A 27427-nucleotide genomic window follows, 5' to 3' on the forward strand; every position below is an offset into this window, starting at 1 on the left:
TGCAGTAGCAGACCTCAGTCACAATGCTGGGCATTGCCATGTAGACCACAGTGGCACAGAGGACCTTGTAGGGCAAAATTTAATAGGATAAATATTCCTAGGCCTGGTTGTATGAGGTGAAAAGCTGCAGAGTTGGGTTTAAACAGTTCACTGAAATCCCCAAGCTTGTGGTTGCCAGGCAAACACACTGGGCTGTGATGCGCTGAGCAGCATTGTGAGCTGTAATTTAGGCTCTAGGATATAAGTTTGCAGTAGGAGACCTGAGTCACAATGCTGGGAGTTGCCATGGAGACCACAGTGGCACAGAGGACCTTTTAGGGCAAATTTAAATTGGATGAATATTCGAAGGCCTGGTTGTATGAGGTGAAAAGCTGCAGAGTTGGGCTGAAACACTTCACAGAAATCCACAAGCTTGTGGTTGCCAGGCAACCACACTGGGCTGTGATTGGCTGAGCAGCATTGTGAGCTGGACTTTAGGCTCTAGGATACAAGTTTGCAGTAGGAGACCTGAGTCACAATGCTGGGCGTGGCCATGGAGACCATAGTGGCACAGAGGACCTTGTAGGGCAAATTTCAGTAGCATGAATATTCGTAGGCCTGGTATGCCACAGTATTCTCTCTGAAAGCTTCACTGCTCAGAATTTGTGGATTGAAATGCGTGCAATTCTACACAAGCATGTACTATCAATGGGATATGAAACATGCCAGGGCCTGGTAGATGATCTCTGATATTTCCTTTCCTTGAGCATATGCTTTTCCCTTGTCATGTCTGTAATTTGGCTGAGTCCTGTTCCCTAAGATATTCAGTGAAGACTTGCTGTCATCATTCACCTGTAGGATAAGAGCTTTCTATGAAATTTCTCAACAGAAATCCTGTGCAAGCACTTGGCTTTGGATATGAGAGACAGTGGTGGAAGTTGAAATTCAAGAGCAGCTATTTGAAAATAATGAAACAAGCCCCAAATAAGATCTTTACATGTTTCCCAGATGAATATGTTTGGAAATATGGGGAAGATGGAGATCAAGACTGAGAACAGAGCTCACCCATTTCAAGATTCAAAAACCAGGGAAAAACATGGGAAAGCAAGAGAGCTGGTTAATCTGATGTAAAAATCTTTGATGATGAATGGAAAATTATATTCTCATGATGATTTAATCAGGCTGTAGAAGTGAAGTTCTCATGTTCTTTGTCATATGTATGGTCTCCTGCATTGGGCAGTGGATGCAGGACAGGAGATCTTTAAATAAATCTGGTGGAACACAAAATACTGAAAAAAAAATCACCTAAATCCTGTGTATTCCTTTCTTTTGAGAGCACATATGGTTAATGTACAAAGTTTCAAAAGAGAAAATGTCTATTGGGTCATGGTTTCACCAATTGAATGGTCACTTTACATTACATTTTGAATTTTGCTTTCACAGTTGCTCATGTACAGGGTCTGAGTAAAGGAGAACTCAGGGAAAGCCTGTTCAATAAATGTGCATTCCATAAGTGCTTTCAAAACTGGTGAAACCCTTTGGACTTAATGTTTGTATTTTATTGGTTGATTGGTTTTTGAAACTGTTTGTTTTACTATTTATAACTTTGTGAGTCAGGAAAGCCCTCACTCGTAGTGATTTAGACCTCTCCAAAAACTCTGAAGTTATTCATGTAACAGCTATTACATGTTTTAAGTTTCTCCTACTAAAACTTGAAAGACTGACAGACTCTTCTACTTTTCACCTAATTCAGTGTTGTGCTAAATGACTTTTTACAATTCCTTGAAATGCGTCCTCCTCTAGTCACTGGTAGTGCTGGAATTTACTTTCTTGTGAAGACAGGATCTCAGCAAATTGACACAATACTTTTTGCCACTATTCTGGACACCTGGTTAAATATCGAGTTCCCTAAATGGTGTGTGTTTTATTTTGATTTCTGCTCACACTTTGGTCATCCCATTGGAACCACAGGGCTCCACTCAATAGCGTTCTAGGCCTGAACAAGAAAATTTCCATTCCAGTTTGGGAGTTCATTCGTCTCTCATAATTAATTTTTCCACAAATGTGTGCTCCAGGAGAGGCCCTATCCAACTGAGTATAGGCCCATTTGCTTTCACTAACCTTCAGACTTTCTAAGATTTTTCAGTTACTAGAGGTTTTCCCAGACTTGCCATTGTTAAGGGACAGTGCACTTCACTTGAAGTTGTAAGATATTAGTTCATGTGTCTCCGTGGAAATTCCACCAATGGGAAACTCTTGCTGTAGTCATCTCCAAGTGTTTCTGCAGAACAAAATATAACTAACAAAGGAAGTGGTTTCAAGCAGAATGCGGAAAGGAGGAATTATCTTTGTTTCAGGGCAGGTGGAACTTTCAAAGAAACAGTAATTCCTTTCAAATAGGAGGTAAAATCTTTGGTAAGGAGACATGGACATGACACGCTAAACTTTATTTCACTTTTTTTGAAACGCCAAGGGCAATTGAGAATTTCTTGGCTGCTGAATGATCCCTTTTTTCAAATATCTCTTAGGTAAGACACTCCAGCTTCTTCACACCATGGTAATGTTCCTTCCATGTAAAAATCGAAAGCAAAAAACAAAACAAATTCAAACAAAACACATTAAATTACATATGAGAGCACACATTGGCTCAGCAGGCTCATGTAAACACTATTCAAAATGGTAGAGGTACAGAAGCTTCAGTCTTCAGCCCATGGCCTGAAGTTTTGTCTCTATCGTGGCCCCTCAGTCCCCTTGCCTGTCCTCATGAACTCATGAATCTTTACTCATTTCCTGTTCAAATGAACAGGATGCAATATATTTGAACCCTGTTCACCTGGGCTGTAATCATCCAAGGACACAACAGAGAAAGGGCAGCCACACCCTTGCCAGGGGCCTTGGAGCTTTTCACAATAGAAATGGACACCTTAACAAGGGGAGCCAAAACAAAGAGAGGCATACTCCTAAAGCCTGAATCACAGAAGCTACCTCTAGACCAGTAGTGGGATTTCACAAACTATGTTAGAATCTCTGTGCTCATGCTTGGCTTGGTCACTCATGCCTATAATCCCAGCAATCTGGGGGCTGAGGTGGATTGATCCTTGGGAGTTCCCATCCATCTTGGGCTAAGAATTTATCTCAAAGCCTCTTTCAAAAACTTCATAAGATGCTGTTTCCAAAAAGAGAACCACAGAAAACTAGACACACTTGGACTAGGTCCCTGGGTTCACTTCATGAGTTGTGGAGACTAAATATTCCATGCCATGAGAAAATTCCTGGGATTTTGAGGGAAAGGGGCATTTGGATCCCGTTTCTAAGTGTTTCACTTTCACCATGTTACATTTGAATTCTGGTAATACCTGCTGCTTATAAGCTATCTAGCATTATGTTGGTTTAGGTATTGTGCTAGTACCTCATGTTTAGTGTTCAGGATTATGCTGGAACAGCTGCAGGCCTCCTTGAAATAACTATTGCAGACATGTGAAGCCCAAGGAAGCTGAATATTTGAACAGGCACTCCAAATATTCATGCACTGCAAGGATTCACTTTCACTTTGGGACTCATCTTCTGGCTGCTGGCTATCAGTGCTAACTGATACTACCCTGGTGGCAGTAATCCAGCAGAGATTGCATGTATGGTTTGCAGGTTTGTTGCCCAAGCCACCAGAAACTCGGCAGAATCCAAATCATTGTGGTGTTTTCTTTGCTCCCCTGAAACATTTGGCATTCTATGTTTGAAAATTTAATAGACTGGGGTAGTCAAGTTTGGACCCCATAGACCACAGACAGAGCTAAAGACAGAGCTCATTACTTCCCTTCACTTCTCAAAATATGTCAAATTTGCTTGATCACTACAAATGTAAAAAAAATTCTGACACAACATAGAGAGTCTAATCAAATACTGCATGATTGGAATAGCTGTGGTTGTATAAGGTGCAAAGCTGCAGAGATGGGCTGAAACACTTCACAGAAATCCACAAGTTGTGGTTGCCAGGCAACCACACTGGGCTTTGATTGGCTGAGCAGCATTGTGAGCTGGAATTTAGGCTCTAGGAATCAGGTTTGCAGTAGCAGACCACAGTCACAATGCTGGGCATTGCCATGTAGACCACAGTGGCACAGAGGACCTTGTAGGGCAAAATTTAATAGGATAAATATTCCTAGGCCTGGTTGTATGAGGTGAAAAGCTGCAGAGTTGGGTTTAAACAGTTCACAGAAATCCCCAAGCTTGTGGTTGCCAGGCAAACACACTGGGCTGTGATGGGCTGAGCAGCACTGTGAGCTGTAATTTAGGCTCTAGGATATAAGTTTGCAGTAGGAGACCTGAGTCACAATGCTGGGCGTTGCCATGGAGACCACCGTGGCACAGAGGACCTTTTAGGGCAAATTTAAATAGGATGAATATTCGAAGGCCTGTTTGTATGAGGTGAAAAGCTGCAGAGTTGGGCTGAAACACTTCACAGAAATCCACAAGCTTGTGGTTGCCAGGCAACCACACTGGGCTGTGATTGGCTGAGCAGCATTGTGAGCTGGACTTTAGGCTCTAGGATACAAGTTTGCAGTAGGAGACCTGAGTCACAATGCTGGGTGTGGCCATGGAGACCATAGTGGCACAGAGGACCTTGTAGGGCAAATTTAAGTAGCATGAATATTCGTAGGCCTGGTATGCCACAGTATTCTCTCTGAAAGCTTCACTGCTCAGAATTTGTGGATTGAAATGCGTGCAATTCTACACAAGGATGTACTATCAATGGGATATGAAACATGCCAGGGCCTGGTAGATGATCTCTGATATTTCCTTTCCTTGAGCATATGCTTTTCCCTTGTCATGTCTGTAATTTGGCTGAGTCCTGTTCCCTAAGATATTCAGTGAAGACGTGCTGTCATCATTCACCTGTAGGATAAGAGCTTTCTATGAAATTTCTCAACAGAAATCCTGTGCAAGCACTTGGCTTTGGATATGAGAGACAGTGGTGGAAGTTGAAATTCAAGAGCAGCTATTTGAAAATAATGAAACAAGCCCCAAATAAGATCTTTACATGTTTCCCAGATGAATATGTTTGGAAATATGGGGAAGATGGAGATCAAGACTGAGAACAGAGCTCACCCATTTCAAGATTCAAAAACCAGGGAAAAACATGGGAAAGCAAGAGAGCTGGTTAATCTGATGTAAAAATCTTTGATGATGAATGGAAAATTATATTCTCATGATGATTTAATCAGGCTGTAGAAGTGAAGTTCTCATGTTCTTTGTCATATGTATGGTCTCCTGCATTGGGCAGTGGATGCAGGACAGGAGATCTTTAAATAAATCTGGTGGAACACAAAATACTGAAAAAAAAATCACCTAAATCCTGTGTATTCCTTTCTTTTGAGAGCACATATGGTTAATGTACAAAGTTTCAAAAGAGAAAATGTCTATTGGGTCATGGTTTCACCAATTGAATGGTCACTTTACATTACATTTTGAATTTTGCTTTCACAGTTGCTCATGTACAGGGTCTGAGTAAAGGAGAACTCAGGGAAAGCCTGTTCAATAAATGTGCATTCCATAAGTGCTTTCAAAACTGGTGAAACCCTTTGGACTTAATGTTTGCATTTTATTGGTTGATTGGTTTTTGAAACTGTTTGTTTTACTATTTTTCACTTTGTGAGTCAGGGAAGCCCTCACTCGTAGTGATTTAGACCTCTCCAAAAACTCTGAAGTTATTCATGTAACAGCTATTACATGTTTTAAGTTTCTCCTACTAAAACTTGAAAGACTGACAGACTCTTCTACTTTTCACCTAATTCAGTGTTGTGCTAAATGACTTTTTACAATTCCTTGAAATGTGTCCTCCTCTAGTCACTGGTAGTGCTGGAATTTACTTTCTTGTGAAGACAGGATCTCAGCAAATTGACACAATACTTTTTGCCACTATTCTGGACACCTGGTTAAATATCGAGTTCCCTAAATGGTGTGTGTTTTATTTTGATTTCTGCTCACACTTTGGTCATCCCATTGGAACCACAGGGCTCCAGGCAATAGCGTTCTAGGCCTGAACAAGAAAATTTCCATTCCAGTTTGGGAGTTCATTCGTCTCTCATAATTAATTTTTCCACAAATGTGTGCTCCAGGAGAGGCCCTATCCAACTGAGTATAGGCCCATTTTCTTTCACTAACCTTCAGACTTTCTAAGATTTTTCAGTTACTAGAGGTTTTCCCAGACTTGCCATTGTTAAGGGACAGTGCACTTCACTTGAAGTTGTAAGATATTACTTCATGTGTCTCCGTGGAAATTCCACCAATGGGAAACTCTTGCTGTAGTCATCTCCAAGTGTTTCTGCGGAACAAAATATAACTAACAAAGGAAGTGGTTTCAAGCAGAATGCGGAAAGGAGGAATTATCTTTGTTTCAGGGCAGGTGGAACTTTCAAAGAAACAGTAATTCCTTTCAAATAGGAGGTAAAATCTTTGGTAAGGAGACATGGACATGACACGCTAAACTTTATTTCACTTTTTTTGAAACGCCAAGGGCAATTGAGAATTTCTTGGCTGCTGAATGATTCCTTTTTTCAAATATCTCTTAGGTAAGACACTCCAGCTTCTTCACACCATGCTAATGTTCCTTCCATGTAAAAAACGAAAGCAAAAAACAAAACAAATTCAAACAAAACACATTAAATTACATATGAGAGCACACATTGGCTCAGCAGGCTCATGTAAACACTATTCAAGATGGTAGAGGTACAGAAGCTTCAGTCTTCAGCCCATGGCCTGAAGTTTTGTCTCTATCGTGGCCCCTCAGTCCCCTTGCCTGTCCTCATGAACTCATGAATCTTTACTCATTTCCTGTTCAAATGAACAGGATGCAATATATTTGAACCCTGTTCACCTGGGCTGTAATCATCCAAGGACACAACAGAGAAAGGGCAGCCACACCCTTGCCAGGGGCCTTGGAGCTTTTCACAATAGAAATGGACACCTTAACAAGGGGAGCCAAAACAAAGAGAGGCATATTCCTAAAGCCTGAATCACAGAAGCTACCTCTAGACCAGTAGTGGGATTTCACAAACTATGTAAGAATCTCTGTGCTCATGCTTGGCTTGGTCACTCATGCCTATAATCCCAGCAATCTGGTGGCTGCGGTGGATGGATCCTTGGGAGTTCCCATCCATCTTGGGCTAAGAAGTTATCTCAAAGCCTCTTTCAAAATCTTCATAAGATGCTGTTTCCAAAAAGAGAACCACAGAAAACTAGACACACTTGGACTAGGTCCCTGGGTTCACTTCATGAGTTGTGGAGACTAAATATTCCATGCCATGAGAAAATTCCTGGGATTTTTGAGGGAAAGGGGCATTTGGATCCCGTTTCTAAGTGCTTCACTTTCACCATGTTACATTTGAATTCTGGTAATACCAGCTGCTTATAAGCTATCTAGCATTATGTTGGTTTAGGTATTGTGCTAGTACCTCATGTTTAGTGTTCAGGGTTATGCTGGAAGGGCTGCAGGCCTCCTTGAAATAGCTATCAGAGACATGTGAACCCTGAGGAAGCTGAATAGTTGAACAGGCACTCCAAATATTCATGCACTGCAAGGATTCACTTTCACTTTGGGACTCATCTTCTGGTTGCTGGATTTCAGTGCTAACTGATACTACCATGGTGGCAATAATCCAGCAGAGATTGCATGTATGGTTTGCAGGTTTGTTTCCCAAGCCACCAGAAACTCGGCAGAACCCAAATCATTGTGGTGTTTTCTTTGCTCCCCTGAAACTTTTGGCATTCAATGTTTGAAAATTTAATAGACTGGGGTAGTCAAGTTTGGACCCCATAGACCACAGACAGAGCTAAAGACAGAGCTCATTACTTCCCTTCACTTCTCAAAATATGTCAAATTTGCTTGATCACTACAAATGTAAAAAAATTTCTGACACAACATAGAGAGTCCAATCAAATACTGCATGATTGGAATGGCTGTGGTTGTATGAGCTGGAAAGCTACATAGATGGGCTGAAACACTTCACAGAAATCCACAAGCTTGTGGTTGCCAGGCAAACACACTGGGCTTTGATTGGCTGAGCAGCATTGTGAGCAGGAATTTAGGCTCTAGGATACAAGTTTGCAGTAGGAGACCTGAGTCACAATGCTGGGCATTGCCATGTAGAACACAGTGGCACAGAGGACCTTATAGGGCAAAATTAAATAGGATAAATATTCCTAGGCCTGGTTGTATGAGGTGAAAAGCTGCAGAGTTGGGTTTAAACAGTTCAAAGAAATCCCCAAGCTTGTGGTTGCCAGGCAAACACACTGGGCTGTGATGGGCTGAGCAGCATTGTGAGCTGTAATTTAGGCTCTAGGATATAAGTTTGCAGTAGGAGACCTGAGTCACAATGCTGGGCGTTGCCATGGAGACCACAGTGGCACAGAGGACCTTTTAGGGCAAATTTAAATTGGATGAATATTCGAAGGCCTCTTTGATGAGGTGAAAAGCTGCAGAGTTGGGCTGAAACACTTCACAGAAATCCACAAGCTTGTGGTTGCCAGGCAACCACACTGGGCTGTGATTGGCTGAGCAGCATTGTGAGCTGGACTTTAGGCTCTAGGATACAAGTTTGCTGTAGAAGACCTGAGTCACAATGCTGGGCGTGGCCATGGAGACCATAGTGGCACAGAGGACATTTTAGGGCAAATTTAAGTAGCATGAATATTCGTAGGCCTGGTTTGCCACAGTACTCTCTCTGAAGGCTTCACTGCTCCGAATTTGTGGATTGAAATGCATGGAAATCTACACATGGATGTACTTTCAATGGGATATGAAACGTGCCAGGGCCTGGTAGATGATCTCTGATATTTCCTTTCCTTGAGCATATGCTTTTCCCTTGTCATGTTTGTAATTTGTCTGAGTCCTGTTCCCTAAGATATTCAGTGAAGACTTGCTCTCATCATTCACCTGTAGGATAAGAGCTTTCTGTGAAAATTCTCAACAGAAATCCTGTGCAAGCACTTGGCTTTGGATATGAGAGACAGTGGTGGAAGTTGAATTTCAAGAGCAGCTATTTGAAAATAATGAAACAAGCCCCAAATAAGATCTTTACATGTTTCCCAGATGAATATGTTTGGAAATATGGGGAAGATGGAGATCAAGACTGAGAACAGAGCTCACCCATTTCAAGATTGAAAAACCAGGGAAAAACATGGGAAAGCAAGAGAGCTGGTTAATCTGATGTAAAAATCTTTGATGACGAATGGAAAATTATATTCTCATGATGATTTAATCAGGCTGTAGAAGTGAAGTTCTCATGTTGGATGTCATATGTATGGTCTCCTGCATTGGGCAGTGGATTCAGGACAGGAGATCTTTAAATAAATGTGGTGGAACACAAAATACTGAAAAAAAAAATCACCTAAATCCTGTGTATTCCTTTCTTTTGAGAGCACATATGGTTAATGTACAAAGTTTCAAAAGAGAAAATGTCTATTGGGTCATGGTTTCACCAATTGAATGGTCACTTTACATTACATTTTGAATTTTGCTTTCACAGTTGCTCATGTACAGGGTCTGAGTAAAGCAGAACGCAGGGTAAGCCTGTTCAATAAATGTGCATTCCATAAGTGGTTTCAAAACTAGTGAAACCCTTTGGACTTAATGTTTGTATTTTATTGGTTGATTGGTTTTTGAAACTGTTTGTTTTACTATTTTTAACTTTGTGAGTCAGGGAAGCCCTCACTCGTAGTGATTTAGACCTCTCCAAAAACTCTGAAGTTATTCATGTAACAGCAATTACATGTTTTAACTTTCTCCTACTAAAACTTGAAAGACTGACAGACTCTTCTACTTTTCACCTAATTCAGTGTTGTGCTAAATGACTTTTTACAAGTCCTTGAAATGTGTCCTCCTCTAGTCACTGGTAGTGCTGGAATTTACTTTCTTGTGAAGACAGGATCTCAGCAAATTGACACAATACTGTTTGCCACTATTCTGGACACCTGGTTAAATATCGAGTTCCCTAAATGGTGTGTGTTTTATTTTGATCTCTGCTCACACTTTGGTCCTCCAATTGGAACCACAGGGCTCCAGGCAGTAGCGTTCTAGGCCTGAACAAGAAAATTTCCATTCCAGTTTGGGAGTTCATTCGTCTCTCATAATTACTTTTTCCACAAATGTGTGCTCCAGAGGAGACCCTATCCAACTGAGTATAGGCCTATTTTCTTTCACTAACCTTCAGACTTTCTAAGATATTTCAGTTACTAGAGGTTTTACCAGACTTGCCATTGTTAAGGGACAGTGCACTTCACTTGAAGTTGTATGGTATTACTTCATGAATCTCCGTGGAAATTCCACCAATGGGAATCTCTTGCTGTAGTCATCTCCAAGTGTTTCTGTAGAACAAAATATAACTAACAAAGGAAGTGGTTTCAAGCAGAATGCGGAAAGGAGGAATTATCTTTGTTTCAGGGCAGGTTGAACTTTCAAAGAAACAGTAATTCCTTGCAAATAGGAGGTAAAATCTTTGGTAAGGAGACATGGACATTGCAGGCCAAACTTTGTTTCACTTTTTTTTAAACGCCAAGGGCAATTGAGAATTTCTTGGCTGCTGAGTGATCCCTTTTTTCAAATATCTCTTAGGTAAGACACTCCAGCTTCTTCACACCCTGGTAATGTTCCTTCCATGTAAAAAACGAAAGCAAAAAACAAAACAAATTCAAAAAAAAAGATTAAATTATATTTGACAGCACACATTGGCTCAGCAGGCTCATGTAAACACTATTCAAGAAGGTAGAGGTACAGAAGCCTCAGTCTTCAGCCCATGGCCTGAAGTTTTGTCTCTATCATGGCCCCTCAGTCCCCTTGCATGTCCTCATAAACTCATGAATCTTTACTCATTTCCTCTTCAAATGAACAGGATGCAATATATTTGAACCCTGTTCACCTGGGCTGTAATCATCCAAGGACAAACCAGAGAAAGGGCAGCCACACCCTTGCCTGGGGCCTTGGAGCTCTTCACAATAGAAATGAACACCTGAACAAGGAGAGCCAAAACAAAGAGAGGCATATTCCTAAAGCCTGAAGCACAGAAGCTACCTCTAGACAAGTAGTGGGATTTCACAAACTATGTAAGAATCTCTGTGCTCATGCTTGGCTTGGTCACTCATGCCTATAATCCCAGCAATCTGGTGGCTGCGGTGGATGGATCCTTGGGAGTTCCCATCCATCTTGGGCTAAGAAGTTATCTCAAAGCCTCTTTCAAAATCTTCATAAGATGCTGTTTCCAAAAAGAGAACCACAGAAAACTAGACACACTTGGACTAGGTCCCTGGGTTCACTTCATGAGTTGTGGAGACTAAATATTCCATGCCATGTGAAAATTCCTGGGATTTTTGAGGGAAAGGGGCATTTGGATCCCGTTTCTAAGTGCTTCACTTTCACCATGTTACATTTGAATTCTGGTAATACCAGCTGCTTATAAGCTATCTAGCATTATGTTGGTTTAGGTATTGTGCTAGTACCTCATGTTTAGTGTTCAGGGTTATGCTGGAAGGGCTGCAGGCCTCCTTGAAATAGCTATCAGAGACATGTGAACCCTGAGGAAGCTGAATAGTTGAACAGGCACTCCAAATATTCATGCACTGCAAGGATTCACTTTCACTTTGGGACTCATCTTCTGGTTGCTGGATTTCAGTGCTAACTGATACTACCATGGTGGCAATAATCCAGCAGAGATTGCATGTATGGTTTGCAGGTTTGTTTCACAAGCCACCAGAAACTCGGCAGAACCCAAATCATTGTGGTGTTTTCTTTGCTCCCCTGAAACATTTGGCATTCAATGTTTGAAAATTTAATAGACTGGGGTAGTCAAGTTTGGACCCCATAGACCACAGACAGAGCTAAAGACAGAGCTCATTACTTCCCTTCACTTCTCAAAATATGTCAAATTTGCTTGATCACTACAAATGTAAAAAAATTTCTGACACAACATAGAGAGTCCAATCAAATACTGCATGATTGGAATGGCTGTGGTTGTATGAGCTGGAAAGCTACATAGATGGGCTGAAACACTTCACAGAAATCCACAAGCTTGTGGTTGCCAGGCAAACACACTGGGCTTTGATTGGCTGAGCAGCATTGTGAGCAGGAATTTAGGCTCTAGGATACAAGTTTGCAGTAGGAGACCTGAGTCACAATGCTGGGCATTGCCATGTAGAACACAGTGGCACAGAGGACCTTATAGGGCAAAATTAAATAGGATAAATATTCCTAGGCCTGGTTGTATGAGGTGAAAAGCTGCAGAGTTGGGTTTAAACAGTTCAAAGAAATCCCCAAGCTTGTGGTTGCCAGGCAAACACACTGGGCTGTGATGGGCTGAGCAGCATTGTGAGCTGTAATTTAGGCTCTAGGATATAAGTTTGCAGTAGGAGACCTGAGTCACAATGCTGGGCATTGCCATGGAGACCACCGTGGCACAGAGGACCTTTTAGGGCAAATTTAAATTGGATGAATATTTGAAGGCCTCTTTGTATGAGGTGAAAAGCTGCAGAGTTGGGCTGAAACACTTCACAGAAATCCACAAGATTGTGGTTGCCAGGCAACCACACTGGGCTGTGATTGGCTGAGCAGCATTGTGAGCTGGACTTTAGGCTCTAGGATACAAGTTTGCAGTAGGAGACCTGAGTCATAATGCTGGGCGTGGCCATGGAGACCATAGTGGCACAGAGGACCTTGTAGGGCAAATTTAAGTAGCATGAATATTCGTAGGCTTGGTATGCCACAGTATTCTCTCTGAAAGCTTCACTGCTCAGAATTTGTGGATTGAAATGCGTGCAATTCTACACAAGGGTGTACTATCAATGGGATATGAAACGTGCCAGGGCCTCGTAGATGATCTCTCATATTTCCTTTCCTTGAGCATATGCTTTTCCCTTGTCATGTCTGTAATTTGGCTGAGTCCTGTTCCCTAAGATATTCAGTGAAGACTAGCTGTCATCATTCACCTGTAGGATAAGAGCTTTCTATGAAATTTCTCAACAGAAATCCTGTGCAAGCACTTGGCTTTGGATATGAGAGACAGTGGTGGAAGTTGAAATTCAAGAGCAGCTATTTGAAAATAATGAAACAAGCCCCAAATAAGATCTTTACATGTTTCCCAGATGAATATGTTTGGAAATATGGGGAAGATGGAGATCAAGACTGAGAACAGAGCTCACCCATTTCAAGATTCAAAAACCAGGGAAAACATGGGAAAGCAAGAGAGCTGGTTAATCTGATGTAAAAATCTTTGATGACGAATGGAAAATTATATTCTCATGATGATTTAATCAGGCTGTAGAAGTGCAGTTCTCATGTTGGATGTCATATGTATGGTCTCCTGCATTGGGCAGTGGATTCAGGACAGGAGATCTTTAAATAAATGTGGTGGAACACAAAATACTGAAAAAAAATCCCCTAAATCCTGTGCATTCCTTTCTTTTGAGAGCACATATGGTTAATGTACAAAGTTTCAAAAGAGAAAATGTCTATTGGGTCATGGTTTCACCAAATGAATGGTCACTTTACATTACATTTTGAATTTTGCTTTCACAGTTGCTCATATACAGGGTCTGAGTAAAGCAGAACTCAAGGAAAGCCTGTTCAATAAATGTGCATTCCATAAGTGCTTTCAAAACTAGTGAAACCCTTTGAACTTAATGTTTGTATTTTATTGGTTGATTGGTTTTTAAAACTGTTTGTTTTACTATTTGTAACTTTGTGAGTCAGGAAAGCCCTCACTCGTAGTGATTTAGACCTCTCCAAAAACTCTGAAGTTATTCATGTAACAGCTATTACATGTTTTAAGTTTCTCCTACTAAAACTTGAAAGACTGACAGACTCTTCTACTTTGCACCTAATTCAGTGTTGTGCTAAATGACTTTTTACAAGTCCTTGAAATGTGTCCTCCTCCAGTCAATGGTCATGCTGGAATTTACTTTCTTGTGAAGACAGGATCTCAGCAAATTGACACAATACTGTTTGCCACTATTCTGGACACCTGGTTAAATATCGAGTTCCCTAAATGGTGTGTGTTTTATTTTGATCTCTGCTCACACTTTGGTCATCCCATTGGAACCACAGGGCTCCACTCAATAGCGTTCTAGGCCTGAACAAGAAAATTTCCATTCCAGTTTGGGAGTTCATTCGTCTCTCATAATTAATTTTTCCACAAATGTGTGCTCCAGGAGAGGCCGTATCCAACTGAGTATAGGCCCATTTTCTTTCACTAACCTTCAGACTTTCTAAGATTTTTCAGTTACTAGAGGTTTTCCCAGACTTGCCATTGTTAAGGGACAGTGCACTTCACTTGAAGTTGTAAGATATTACTTCATGTGTCTCCGAGGAAATTCCACCAATGGGAAACTCTTGCTGTAGTCATCTCCAAGTGTTTCTGCGGAACAAAATATAACTAACAAAGGAAGTGGTTTCAAGCAGAATGCGGAAAGGAGGAATTATCTTTGTTTCAGGGCAGGTTGAACTTTCAAAGAAACAGTAATTCCTTTCAAATAGGAGGTAAAATCTTTGGTAAGGAGACATGGACATGACACGCTAAACTTTATTTCACTTTTTTTGAAACGCCAAGGGCAATTGAGAATTTCTTGGCTGCTGAATGATCCCTTTTTTCAAATATCTCTTAGGTAAGACACTCCAGCTTCTTCACACCATGGTAATGTTCCTTCCATGTAAAAAATGAAAGCAAAAAACAAAACAAATTCAAACAAAACACATTAAATTACATGTGAGTGCACACATTGGCTCAGCAGGCTCATGTAAACACTATTCAAGATGGTAGAGGTACAGAAGCTTCAGTCTTCAGCCCATGGCCTGAAGATTTGTCTCTATCATGGCCCCTCAGTCCCCTTGCATGTCCTTATGAACTCATGAATCTTTACTCATTTCCTGTTCAAATGAACAGGATGCAATATATTTGAACCCTGTTCACCTGGGCTGTAATCATCCAAGGACACAACAGAGAAAGGGCAGCCACCTCCTTGCGTGGAGCCTTGGATGTTATCACAATAGAAATGGACACCTTAACAAGGGGAGCCAAAAAAAGAGAGGCATATTCCTAAAGCCTGAATCACAGAAGCTACCTCTAGACCATTAGTGGGATTTCACAAACTATGTTAGAATCTCTGTGCTCATGCTTGACTTGGTCGCTCATGCCTATAATCCCAGCAATCTGGGGGCTGAGGTGGATTGATCCTTGGGAGTTCCCATCCATCTTGGGCTAAGAATTTATCTCAAAGCCTCTTTCAAAAACTTCATACGATGCTGTTTCCAAAAAGAGAACCACGGAAAACTAGACACACTTGCACTAGGTCCCTGGGTTCACTTCATGAGTTGTGGAGACTAAATATTCCATGCCATGAGAAAATTCCTGGGATTTTGAGGGAAAGGGGCATTTGGATCCCGTTTCCAAGTGTTTCACTTTCACCATGTTACATTTGAATTCTGGTAATACCTGCTGCTTATAAGCTATCTAGCATTATGTTGGTTTAGGTATTGTGCTAGTACCTCATATTTAGTGTTCAGGATTATGCGGGAAGGGCTGCAGGCTTCCTTGAAATAGCTATCGCAGACATGTGAACCCCGAGGAAGCTGAATATTTGAACAGGCACTCCAAATATTCATGCACTGCAAGGATTCACTTTCACTTTGGGACTCATCTTCTGGTTGCTGGCTATCAGTGCTAACTGATAATACCCTGGTGGCAGTAATCCAGCAGAGATTGCATGTATGGTTTGCAGGTTTGTTTCCCAAGCCACCAGAAACTCGGCAGAATCCAAATCATTGTGGTGTTTTCTTTGCTCCCCTGAAACATTTGGCATTCTATGTTTGAAAATTTAATAGACTGGGGTAGTCAAGTTTGGACCCCATAGACCACAGACAGAGCTAAAGACAGAGCTCATTACTTCCCTTCACTTCTCAAAATATGTCAAATTTGCTTGATCACTACAAATGTAAAAAAAATTCTGACACAACATAGAGAGTCTAATCAAATACTGCATGATTGGAATAGCTGTGGTTGTATAAGGTGCAAAGCTGCAGAGATGGGCTGAAACACTTCACAGAAATCCACAAGTTGTGGTTGCCAGGCAACCACACTGGGCTTTGATTGGCTGAGCAGCATTGTGTGCTGGAATTTAGGCTCTAGGAATCAGGTTTGCAGTAGGAGACCTCAGTCACACTGCTGGGCATTGCCATGTAGACCACAGTGGCACAGAGGACCTTGTAGGGCAAAATTTAATAGGATAAATATTCCTAGGCCTGGTTGTATGAGGTGAAAAGCTGCAGAGTTGGGTTTAAACAGTTCACAGAAATCCCCAAGCTTGTGGTTGCCAGGCAAACACACTGGGCTGTGATGCGCTGAGCAGCATTGTGAGCTGTAATTTAGGCTCTAGGATATAAGTTTGCAGTAGGAGACCTGAGTCACAATGCTGGGCGTTGCCATGGAGACCACAGTGGCACAGAGGACCTTTTAGGGCAAATTTAAATTGGATGAATATTCGAAGGCCTGTTTGTATGAGGTGAAAATCTGCAGAGTTGGGCTGAAACACTTCACAGAAATCCACAAGCTTGTGGTTGCCAGGCAACCACACTGGGCTGTGATTGGCTGAGCAGCATTGTGAGCTGTACTTTAGGCTCTAGGATACAAGTTTGCAGTAGGAGACCTGAGTCACAATGCTGGGCGTGGCCATGGAGACCATAGTGGCACAGAGGACCTTGTAGGGCAAATTTAAGTAGCATGAATATTCGTAGGCCTGGTATGCCACAGTATTCTCTCTGAAGGCTTCACTGCTCAGAATTTGTGGATTGAAATGCGTGCAATTCTACACAAGGATGTACTATCAATGGGATATGAAACATGCCAGGGCCTGGTAGATGATCTCTGATATTTCCTTTCCTTGAGCATATGCTTTTCCCTTGTCATGTCTGTAATTTGGCTGAGTCCTGTTCCCTAAGATATTCAGTGAAGACTTGCTGTCATCATTCACCTGTAGGGTAAGAGCTTTCTATGAAATTTCTCAACAGAAATCCTGTGCAAGCACTTGGCTTTGGATATGAGAGACAGTGGTGGAAGTTGAAATTCAAGAGCAGCTATTTGAAAATAATGAAACAAGCCCCAAATAAGATCTTTACATGTTTCCCAGATGAATATGTTTGGAAATATGGGGAAGATGGAGATCAAGACTGAGAACAGAGCTCACCCATTTCAAGATTCAAAAACCAGGGAAGAACATGGGAAAGCAAGAGAGCTGCTTAATCTGATGTAAAAATCTTTGATGATGAATGGAAAATTATATTCTCATGATGATTTAATCAGGCTGTAGAAGTGAAGTTCTCATGTTCTTTGTCATATGTATGGTCTTCTGCATTGGGCAGTGGATACAGGACAGGAGATCTTTAAATAAATGTGGTGGAACACAAAATACTGAAAAAAAAATCCCCTAAATCCTGTGTATTCCTTTCTTTTGAGAGCACATATGGTTAATGTACAAAGTTTCAAAAGAGAAAATGTCTATTGTGTCATGGTTTCACCAATTGAATGGTCACTTTACATTACATTTTGAATTTTGCTTTCACAGTTGCTCATGTACAGGGTCTGAGTAAAGGAGAACTCAGGGAAAGCCTGTTCAATAAATGTGCATTAGATAAGTGCTTTCAAAACTGGTGAAACCCTTTGGACTTAATGTTTGTATTTTATTGGTTGATTGGTTTTTGAAACTGTTTGTTTTACTATTTTTAACTTTGTGAGTCAGGGAAGCCCTCACTCGTAGTGATTTAGACCTCTCCAAAAACTCTGAAGTTATTCATGTAACAGCTATTACATGTTTTAAGTTTCTCCTACTAAAACTTGAAAGACTGACAGACTCTTCTACTTTTCACCTAATTCAGTGTTGTGCTAAATGACTTTTTACAATTCCTTGAAATGTGTCCTCCTCTAGTCACTGGTAGTGCTGGAATTTACTTTCTTGTGAAGACAGGATCTCAGCAAATTGACACAATACTCTTTGCCACTATTCTGGACACCTGGTTAAATATCGAGTTCCCTAAATGGTGTGTGTTTTATTTTGATTTCTGCTCACACTTTGGTCATCCCATTGGAACCACAGGGCTCCAGGCAATAGCGTTCTAGGCCTGAACAAGAAAATTTCCATTCCAGTTTGGGAGTTCATTCGTCTCTCATAATTAATTTTTCCACAAATGTGTGCTCCAGGAGAGGCCCTATCCAACTGAGTATAGGCCCATTTTCTTTCACTAACCTTCAGACTTTCTAAGATTTTTCAGTTACTAGAGGTTTTCCCGGACTTGCCATTGTTAAGGGACAGTGCACTTCACTTGAAGTTGTAAGATATTACTTCATGTGTCTCCGTGGAAATTCCACCAATGGGAAACTCTTGCTGTAGTCATCTCCAAGTGTTTCTGCAGAACAAAATATAACTAATAAAGGAAGTGGTTTCAAGCAGAATGCGGAAAGGAGGAATTATCTTTGTTTCAGGGCAGGTGGAACTTTCAAAGAAACAGTAATTCCTTTCAAATAGGAGGTAAAATCTTTGGTAAGGAGACATGGACATGACACGCTAAACTTTATTTCACTTTTTTTGAAACGCCAAGGGCAATTGAGAATTTCTTGGCTGCTGAATGATCCCTTTTTTCAAATATCTCTTAGGTAAGACACTCCAGCTTCTTCACACCATGGTAATGTTCCTTCCATGTAAAAAACGAAAGCAAAAAACAAAACAAATTCAAACAAAACACATTAAATTACATATGAGAGCACACATTGGCTCAGCAGGCTCATGTAAACACTATTCAAGATGGTAGAGGTACAGAAGCTTCAGTCTTCAGCCCATGGCCTGAAGTTTTGTCTCTATCATGGCCCCTCAGTCCCCTTGCCTGTCCTCATGAACTCATGAATCTTTACTCATTTCCTGTTCAAATGAACAGGATGCAATATATTTGAACCCTGTTCACCTGGGCTGTAATCATCCAAGGACACAACAGAGAAAGGGCAGCCACACCCTTGCCAGGGGCCTTGGAGCTTTTCACAATAGAAATGGACACCTTAACAAGGGGAGCCAAAACAAAGAGAGGCATATTCCTAAAGCCTGAATCACAGAAGCTACCTCTAGACCAGTAGTGGGATTTCACAAACTATGTTAGAATCTCTGTGCTCATGCTTGGCTTGGTCACTCATGCCTATAATCCCAGCAATCTGGGGGCTGAGGTGGATTGATCCTTGGGAGTTCCCATCCATCTTGGGCTAAGAATTTATCTCAAAGCCTCTTTCAAAAACTTCATAAGATGCTGTTTCCAAAAAGAGAACCACAGAAAACTAGACACACTTGGACTAGGTCCCTGGGTTCACTTCATGAGTTGTGGAGACTAAATATTCCATGCCATGAGAAAATTCCTGGGATTTTGAGGGAAAGGGGCATTTGGATCCCGTTTCTAAGTGTTTCACTTTCACCATGTTACATTTGAATTCTGTTAATACCTGCTGCTTATAAGCTATCTAGCATTATGTTGGTTTAGGTATTGTGCTAGTACCTCATGTTTAGTGTTCAGGATTATGCTGGAACAGCTGCAGGCCTCCTTGAAATAGCTATCGCAGACATGTGAAGCCCAAGGAAGCTGAATATTTGAACAGGCACTCCAAATATTCATGCACTGCAAGGATTCACTTTCACTTTGGGACTCATCTTCTGGTTGCTGGCTATCAGTGATAACTGATACTACCCTGGTGGCAGTAATCCAGCAGAGATTGCATGTATGGTTTGCAGGTTTGTTGCCCAAGCCACCAGAAACTCGGCAGAATCCAAATCATTGTGGTGTTTTCTTTGCTCCCCTGAAACATTTGGCATTCTATGTTTGAAAATTTAATAGACTGGGGTAGTCAAGTTTGGACCCCATAGACCACAGACAGAGCTAAAGACAGAGCTCATTACTTCCCTTCACTTCTCAAAATATGTCAAATTTGCTTGATCACTACAAATGTAAAAAAAATTCTGACACAACATAGAGAGTCTAATCAAATACTGCATGATTGGAATAGCTGTGGTTGTATAAGGTGCAAAGCTGCAGAGATGGGCTGAAACACTTCACAGAAATCCACAAGTTGTGGTTGCCAGGCAACCACACTGGGCTTTGATTGGCTGAGCAGCATTGTGAGCTGGAATTTAGGCTCTAGGAATCAGGTTTGCAGTAGCAGACCTCAGTCACAATGCTGGGCATTGCCATGTAGAGCACAGTGGCACAGAGGACCTTGTAGGGCAAAATTTAATAGGATAAATATTCCTAGGCCTGGTTGTATGAGGTGAAAAGCTGCAGAGTTGGGTTTAAACAGTTCACAGAAATCCCCAAGCTTGTGGTTGCCAGGCAAACACACTGGGCTGTGATGGGCTGAGTAGCATTGTGAGCTGTAATTTAGGCTCTAGGATATAAGTTTGCAGTAGGAGACCTGAGTCACAATGCTGGGCGTTGCCATGGAGACCACCATGGCACAGAGGACCTTTTAGGGCAAATTTAAATTGGATGAATATTCGAAGGCCTGTTTGTATGAGGTGAAAATCTGCAGAGTTGGGCTGAAACACTTCACAGAAATCCACAAGCTTGTGGTTGCCAGGCAACCACACTGGGCTGTGATTGGCTGAGCAGCATTGTGAGCTGGACTTTAGGCTCTAGGATACAAGTTTGCAGTAGGAGACCTGAGTCACAATGCTGGGCGTGGCCATGGAGACCATAGTGGCACAGAGGACCTTGTAGGGCAAATTTAAGTAGCATGAATATTCGTAGGCCTGGTATGCCACAGTATTCTCTCTGAAAGCTTCACTGCTCAGAATTTGTGGATTGAAATGCGTGCAATTCTACACAAGGATGTACTATCAATGGGATATGAAACATGCCAGGGCCTGGTAGATGATCTCTGATATTTCCTTTCCTTGAGCATATGCTTTTGCCTTGTCATGTCTGTAATTTGGCTGAGTCCTGTTCCCTAAGATATTCAGTGAAGACTTGCTGTCATCATTCACCTGTAGGATAAGAGCTTTCTATGAAATTTCTCAACAGAAATCCTGTGCAAGCACTTGTTGAAATTCAAGAGCAGCTATTTGAAAATAATGAAACAAGCCCCAAATAAGATCTTTACATGTTTCCCAGATGAATATGTTTGGAAATATGGGGAAGATGGAGATCAAGACTGAGAACAGAGCTCACCCATTTCAAGATTCAAAAACCAGGGAAAAACATGGGAAAGCAAGAGAGCTGGTTAATGTGATGTAAAAATCTTTGATGATGAATGGAAAATTATATTCTCATGATGATTTAATCAGGCTGTAGAAGTGAAGTTCTCATGTTGGTTGTCATATGTATGGTCTCCTGCATTGGGCAGTGGATGCAGGACAGGAGATCTTTAAATAAATCTGGTGGAACACAAAATACTGAAAAAAAAATCACCTAAATCCTGTGTATTCCTTTCTTTTGAGAGCACATATGGTTAATGTACAAAGTTTCAAAAGAGAAAATGTCTATTGGGTCATGGTTTCACCAATTGAATGGTCACTTTACATTACATTTTGAATTTTGCTTTCACAGTTGCTCATGTACAGGGTCTGAGTAAAGGAGAACTCAGGGAAAGCCTGTTCAATAAATGTGCATTCCATAAGTGCTTTCAAAACTGGTGAAACCCTTTGGACTTAATGTTTGTATTTTATTGGTTGATTGGTTTTTGAAACTGTTTGTTTTACTATTTTTAACTTTGTGAGTCAGGGAAGCCCTCACTCGTAGTGATTTAGACCTCTCCAAAAACTCTGAAGTTATTCATGTAACAGCTATTACATGTTTTAAGTTTCTCCTACTAAAACTTGAAAGACTGACAGACTCTTCTACTTTTCACCTAATTCAGTGTTGTGCTAAATGACTTTTTACAATTCCTTGAAATGCGTCCTCCTCTAGTCACTGGTAGTGCTGGAATTTACTTTCTTGTGAAGACAGGATCTCAGCAAATTGACACAATACTTTTTGCCACTATTCTGGACACCTGGTTAAATATCGAGTTCCCTAAATGGTGTGTGTTTTATTTTGATTTCTGCTCACACTTTGGTCATCCCATTGGAACCACAGGGCTCCACTCAATAGCGTTCTAGGCCTGAACAAGAAAATTTCCATTCCAGTTTGGGAGTTCATTCGTCTCTCATAATTAATTTTTCCACAAATGTGTGCTCCAGGAGAGGCCCTATCCAACTGAGTATAGGCCCATTTTCTTTCACTAACCTTCAGACTTTCTAAGATTTTTCAGTTACTAGAGGTTTTCCCAGACTTGCCATTGTTAAGGGACAGTGCACTTCACTTGAAGTTGTAAGATATTACTTCATGTGTCTCCGTGGAAATTCCACCAATGGGAAACTCTTGCTGTAGTCATCTCCAAGTGTTTCTGCGGAACAAAATATAACTAACAAAGGAAGTGGTTTCAAGCAGAATGCGGAAAGGAGGAATTATCTTTGTTTCAGGGCAGGTGGAACTTTCAAAGAAACAGTAATTCCTTTCAAATAGGAGGTAAAATCTTTGGTAAGGAGACATGGACATGACACGCTTAACTTTATTTCACTTTTATTGAAACGCCAAGGGCAATTGAGAATTTCTTGGCTGCTGAATGATCCCTTTTTTCAAATATCTCTTAGGTAAGACACTCCAGCTTCTTCACACCATGGTAATGTTCCTTCCATGTAAAAAACGAAAGCAAAAAACAAAACAAATTCAAACAAAACACATTAAATTACATATGAGAGCACACATTGGCTCAGCAGGCTCATGTAAACACTATTCAAGATGGTAGAGGTACAGAAGCTTCAGTCTTCAGCCCATGGCCTGAAGTTTTGTCTCTATCATGGCCCCTCAGTCCCCTTGCCTGTCCTCATGAACTCATGAATCTTTACTCATTTCCTGTTCAAATGAACAGGATGCAATATATTTGAACCCTGTTCACCTGGGCTGTAATCATCCAAGGACACAACAGAGAAAGGGCAGCCACACCCTTGCCAGGGGCCTTGGAGCTTTTCACAATAGAAATGGACACCTTAACAAGGGGAGCCAAAACAAAGAGAGGCATATTCCTAAAGCCTGAATCACAGAAGCTACCTCTAGACCAGTAGTGGGATTTCACAAACTATGTTAGAATCTCTGTGCTCATGCTTGGCTTGGTCACTCATGCCTATAATCCCAGCAATCTGGGGGCTGAGGTGGATTGATCCTTGGGAGTTCCCATCCATCTTGGGCTAAGAATTTATCTCAAAGCCTCTTTCAAAAACTTCATAAGATGCTGTTTCCAAAAAGAGAACCACAGAAAACTAGACACACTTGGACTAGGTCCCTGGGTTCACTTCATGAGTTGTGGAGACTAAATATTCCATGCCATGAGAAAATTCCTGGGATTTTGAGGGAAAGGGGCATTTGGATCCCGTTTCTAAGTGTTTCACTTTCACCATGTTACATTTGAATTCTGTTAATACCTGCTGCTTATAAGCTATCTAGCATTATGTTGGTTTAGGTATTGTGCTAGTACCTCATGTTTAGTGTTCAGGATTATGCTGGAACAGCTGCAGGCCTCCTTGAAATAGCTATTGCAGACATGTGAAGCCCAAGGAAGCTGAATATTTGAACAGGCACTCCAAATATTCATGCACTGCAAGGATTCACTTTCACTTTGGGACTCATCTTCTGGTTGCTGGCTATCAGTGCTAACTGATACTACCCTGGTGGCAGTAATCCAGCAGAGATTGCATGTATGGTTTGCAGGTTTGTTGCCCAAGCCACCAGAAACTCGGCAGAATCCAAATCATTGTGGTGTTTTCTTTGCTCCCCTGAAACATTTGGCATTCTATGTTTGAAAATTTAATAGACTGGGGTAGTCAAGTTTGGACCCCATAGACCACAGACAGAGCTAAAGACAGAGCTCATTACTTCCCTTCACTTCTCAAAATATGTCAAATTTGCTTGATCACTACAAATGTAAAAAAAATTCTGACACAACATAGAGAGTCTAATCAAATACTGCATGATTGGAATAGCTGTGGTTGTATAAGGTGCAAAGCTGCAGAGATGGGCTGAAACACTTCACAGAAATCCACAAGTTGTGGTTGCCAGGCAACCACACTGGGCTTTGATTGGCTGAGCAGCATTGTGAGCTGGAATTTAGGCTCTAGGAATCAGGTTTGCAGTAGCAGACCTCAGTCACAATGCTGGGCATTGCCATGTAGAGCACAGTGGCACAGAGGACCTTGTAGGGCAAAATTTAATAGGATAAATATTCCTAGGCCTGGTTGTATGAGGTGAAAAGCTGCAGAGTTGGGTTTAAACAGTTCACAGAAATCCCCAAGCTTGTGGTTGCCAGGCAAACACACTGGGCTGTGATGGGCTGAGTAGCATTGTGAGCTGTAATTTAGGCTCTAGGATATAAGTTTGCAGTAGGAGACCTGAGTCACAATGCTGGGCGTTGCCATGGAGACCACCATGGCACAGAGGACCTTTTAGGGCAAATTTAAATTGGATGAATATTCGAAGGCCTGTTTGTATGAGGTGAAAATCTGCAGAGTTGGGCTGAAACACTTCACAGAAATCCACAAGCTTGTGGTTGCCAGGCAACCACACTGGGCTGTGATTGGCTGAGCAGCATTGTGAGCTGGACTTTAGGCTCTAGGATACAAGTTTGCAGTAGGAGACCTGAGTCACAATGCTGGGCGTGGCCATGGAGACCATAGTGGCACAGAGGACCTTGTAGGGCAAATTTCAGTAGGATGAATATTCGTAGGCCTGGTATGCCACAGTATTCTCTCTGAAAGCTTCACTGCTCAGAATTTGTGGATTGAAATGCGTGCAATTCTACACAAGGATGTACTATCAATGGGATATGAAACATGCCAGGGCCTGGTAGATGATCTCTGATATTTCCTTTCCTTGAGCATATGCTTTTGCCTTGTCATGTCTGTAATTTGGCTGAGTCCTGTTCCCTAAGATATTCAGTGAAGACTTGCTGTCATCATTCACCTGTAGGATAAGAGCTTTCTATGAAATTTCTCAACAGAAATCCTGTGCAAGCACTTGGCTTTGGATATGAGAGACAGTGGTGGAAGTTGAAATTCAAGAGCAGCTATTTGAAAATAATGAAACAAGCCCCAAATAAGATCTTTACATGTTTCCCAGATGAATATGTTTGGAAATATGGGGAAGATGGAGATCAAGACTGAGAACAGAGCTCACCCATTTCAAGATTCAAAAACCAGGGAAAAACATGGGAAAGCAAGAGAGCTGGTTAATGTGATGTAAAAATCTTTGATGATGAATGGAAAATTATATTCTCATGATGATTTAATCAGGCTGTAGAAGTGAAGTTCTCATGTTGGTTGTCATATGTATGGTCTCCTGCATTGGGCAGTGGATGCAGGACAGGAGATCTTTAAATAAATCTGGTGGAACACAAAATACTGAAAAAAAAATCACCTAAATCCTGTGTATTCCTTTCTTTTGAGAGCACATATGGTTAATGTACAAAGTTTCAAAAGAGAAAATGTCTATTGGGTCATGGTTTCACCAATTGAATGGTCACTTTACATTACATTTTGAATTTTGCTTTCACAGTTGCTCATGTACAGGGTCTGAGTAAAGGAGAACTCAGGGAAAGCCTGTTCAATAAATGTGCATTCCATAAGTGCTTTCAAAACTGGTGAAACCCTTTGGACTTAATGTTTGTATTTTATTGGTTGATTGGTTTTTGAAACTGTTTGTTTTACTATTTTTAACTTTGTGAGTCAGGGAAGCCCTCACTCGTAGTGATTTAGACCTCTCCAAAAACTCTGAAGTTATTCATGTAACAGCTATTACATGTTTTAAGTTTCTCCTACTAAAACTTGAAAGACTGACAGACTCTTCTACTTTTCACCTAATTCAGTGTTGTGCTAAATGACTTTTTACAATTCCTTGAAATGCGTCCTCCTCTAGTCACTGGTAGTGCTGGAATTTACTTTCTTGTGAAGACAGGATCTCAGCAAATTGACACAATACTTTTTGCCACTATTCTGGACACCTGGTTAAATATCGAGTTCCCTAAATGGTGTGTGTTTTATTTTGATTTCTGCTCACACTTTGGTCATCCCATTGGAACCACAGGGCTCCACTCAATAGCGTTCTAGGCCTGAACAAGAAAATTTCCATTCCAGTTTGGGAGTTCATTCGTCTCTCATAATTAATTTTTCCACAAATGTGTGCTCCAGGAGAGGCCCTATCCAACTGAGTATAGGCCCATTTTCTTTCACTAACCTTCAGACTTTCTAAGATTTTTCAGTTACTAGAGGTTTTCCCAGACTTGCCATTGTTAAGGGACAGTGCACTTCACTTGAAGTTGTAAGATATTACTTCATGTGTCTCCGTGGAAATTCCACCAATGGGAAACTCTTGCTGTAGTCATCTCCAAGTGTTTCTGCGGAACAAAATATAACTAACAAAGGAAGTGGTTTCAAGCAGAATGCGGAAAGGAGGAATTATCTTTGTTTCAGGGCAGGTTGAACTTTCAAAGAAACAGTAATTCCTTTCAAATAGGAGGTAAAATCTTTGGTAAGGAGACATGGACATGACACGCTAAACTTTATTTCACTTTTTTTGAAACGCCAAGGGCAATTGAGAATTTCTTGGCTGCTGAATGATCCCTTTTTTCAAATATCTCTTAGGTAAGACACTCCAGCTTCTTCACACCATGGTAATGTTCCTTCCATGTAAAAAACGAAAGCAAAAAACAAAACAAATTCAAACAAAACACATTAAATTACATATGAGAGCACACATTGGCTCAGCAGGCTCATGTAAACACTATTCAAGATGGTAGAGGTACAGAAGCTTCAGTCTTCAGCCCATGGCCTGAAGTTTTGTCTCTATCATGGCCCCTCAGTCCCCTTGCCTGTCCTCATGAACTCATGAATCTTTACTCATTTCCTGTTCAAATGAACAGGATGCAATATATTTGAACCCTGTTCACCTGGGCTGTAATCATCCAAGGACACAACAGAGAAAGGGCAGCCACACCCTTGCCAGGGGCCTTGGAGCTTTTCACAATAGAAATGGACACCTTAACAAGGGGAGCCAAAACAAAGAGAGGCATATTCCTAAAGCCTGAATCACAGAAGCTACCTCTAGACCAGTAGTGGGATTTCACAAACTATGTTAGAATCTCTGTGCTCATGCTTGGCTTGGTCACTCATGCCTATAATCCCAGCAATCTGGGGGCTGAGGTGGATTGATCCTTGGGAGTTCCCATCCATCTTGGGCTAAGAATTTATCTCAAAGCCTCTTTCAAAAACTTCATAAGATGCTGTTTCCAAAAAGAGAACCACAGAAAACTAGACACACTTGGACTAGGTCCCTGGGTTCACTTCATGAGTTGTGGAGACTAAA

This window comes from Cavia porcellus, unplaced genomic scaffold (genome assembly GCF_034190915.1).
Source record: "Cavia porcellus strain 051 isolate PalLab524CR breed Dunkin Hartley unplaced genomic scaffold, mCavPor4.1 scaffold_36, whole genome shotgun sequence".
NCBI lineage: Eukaryota > Metazoa > Chordata > Mammalia > Rodentia > Caviidae > Cavia > Cavia porcellus.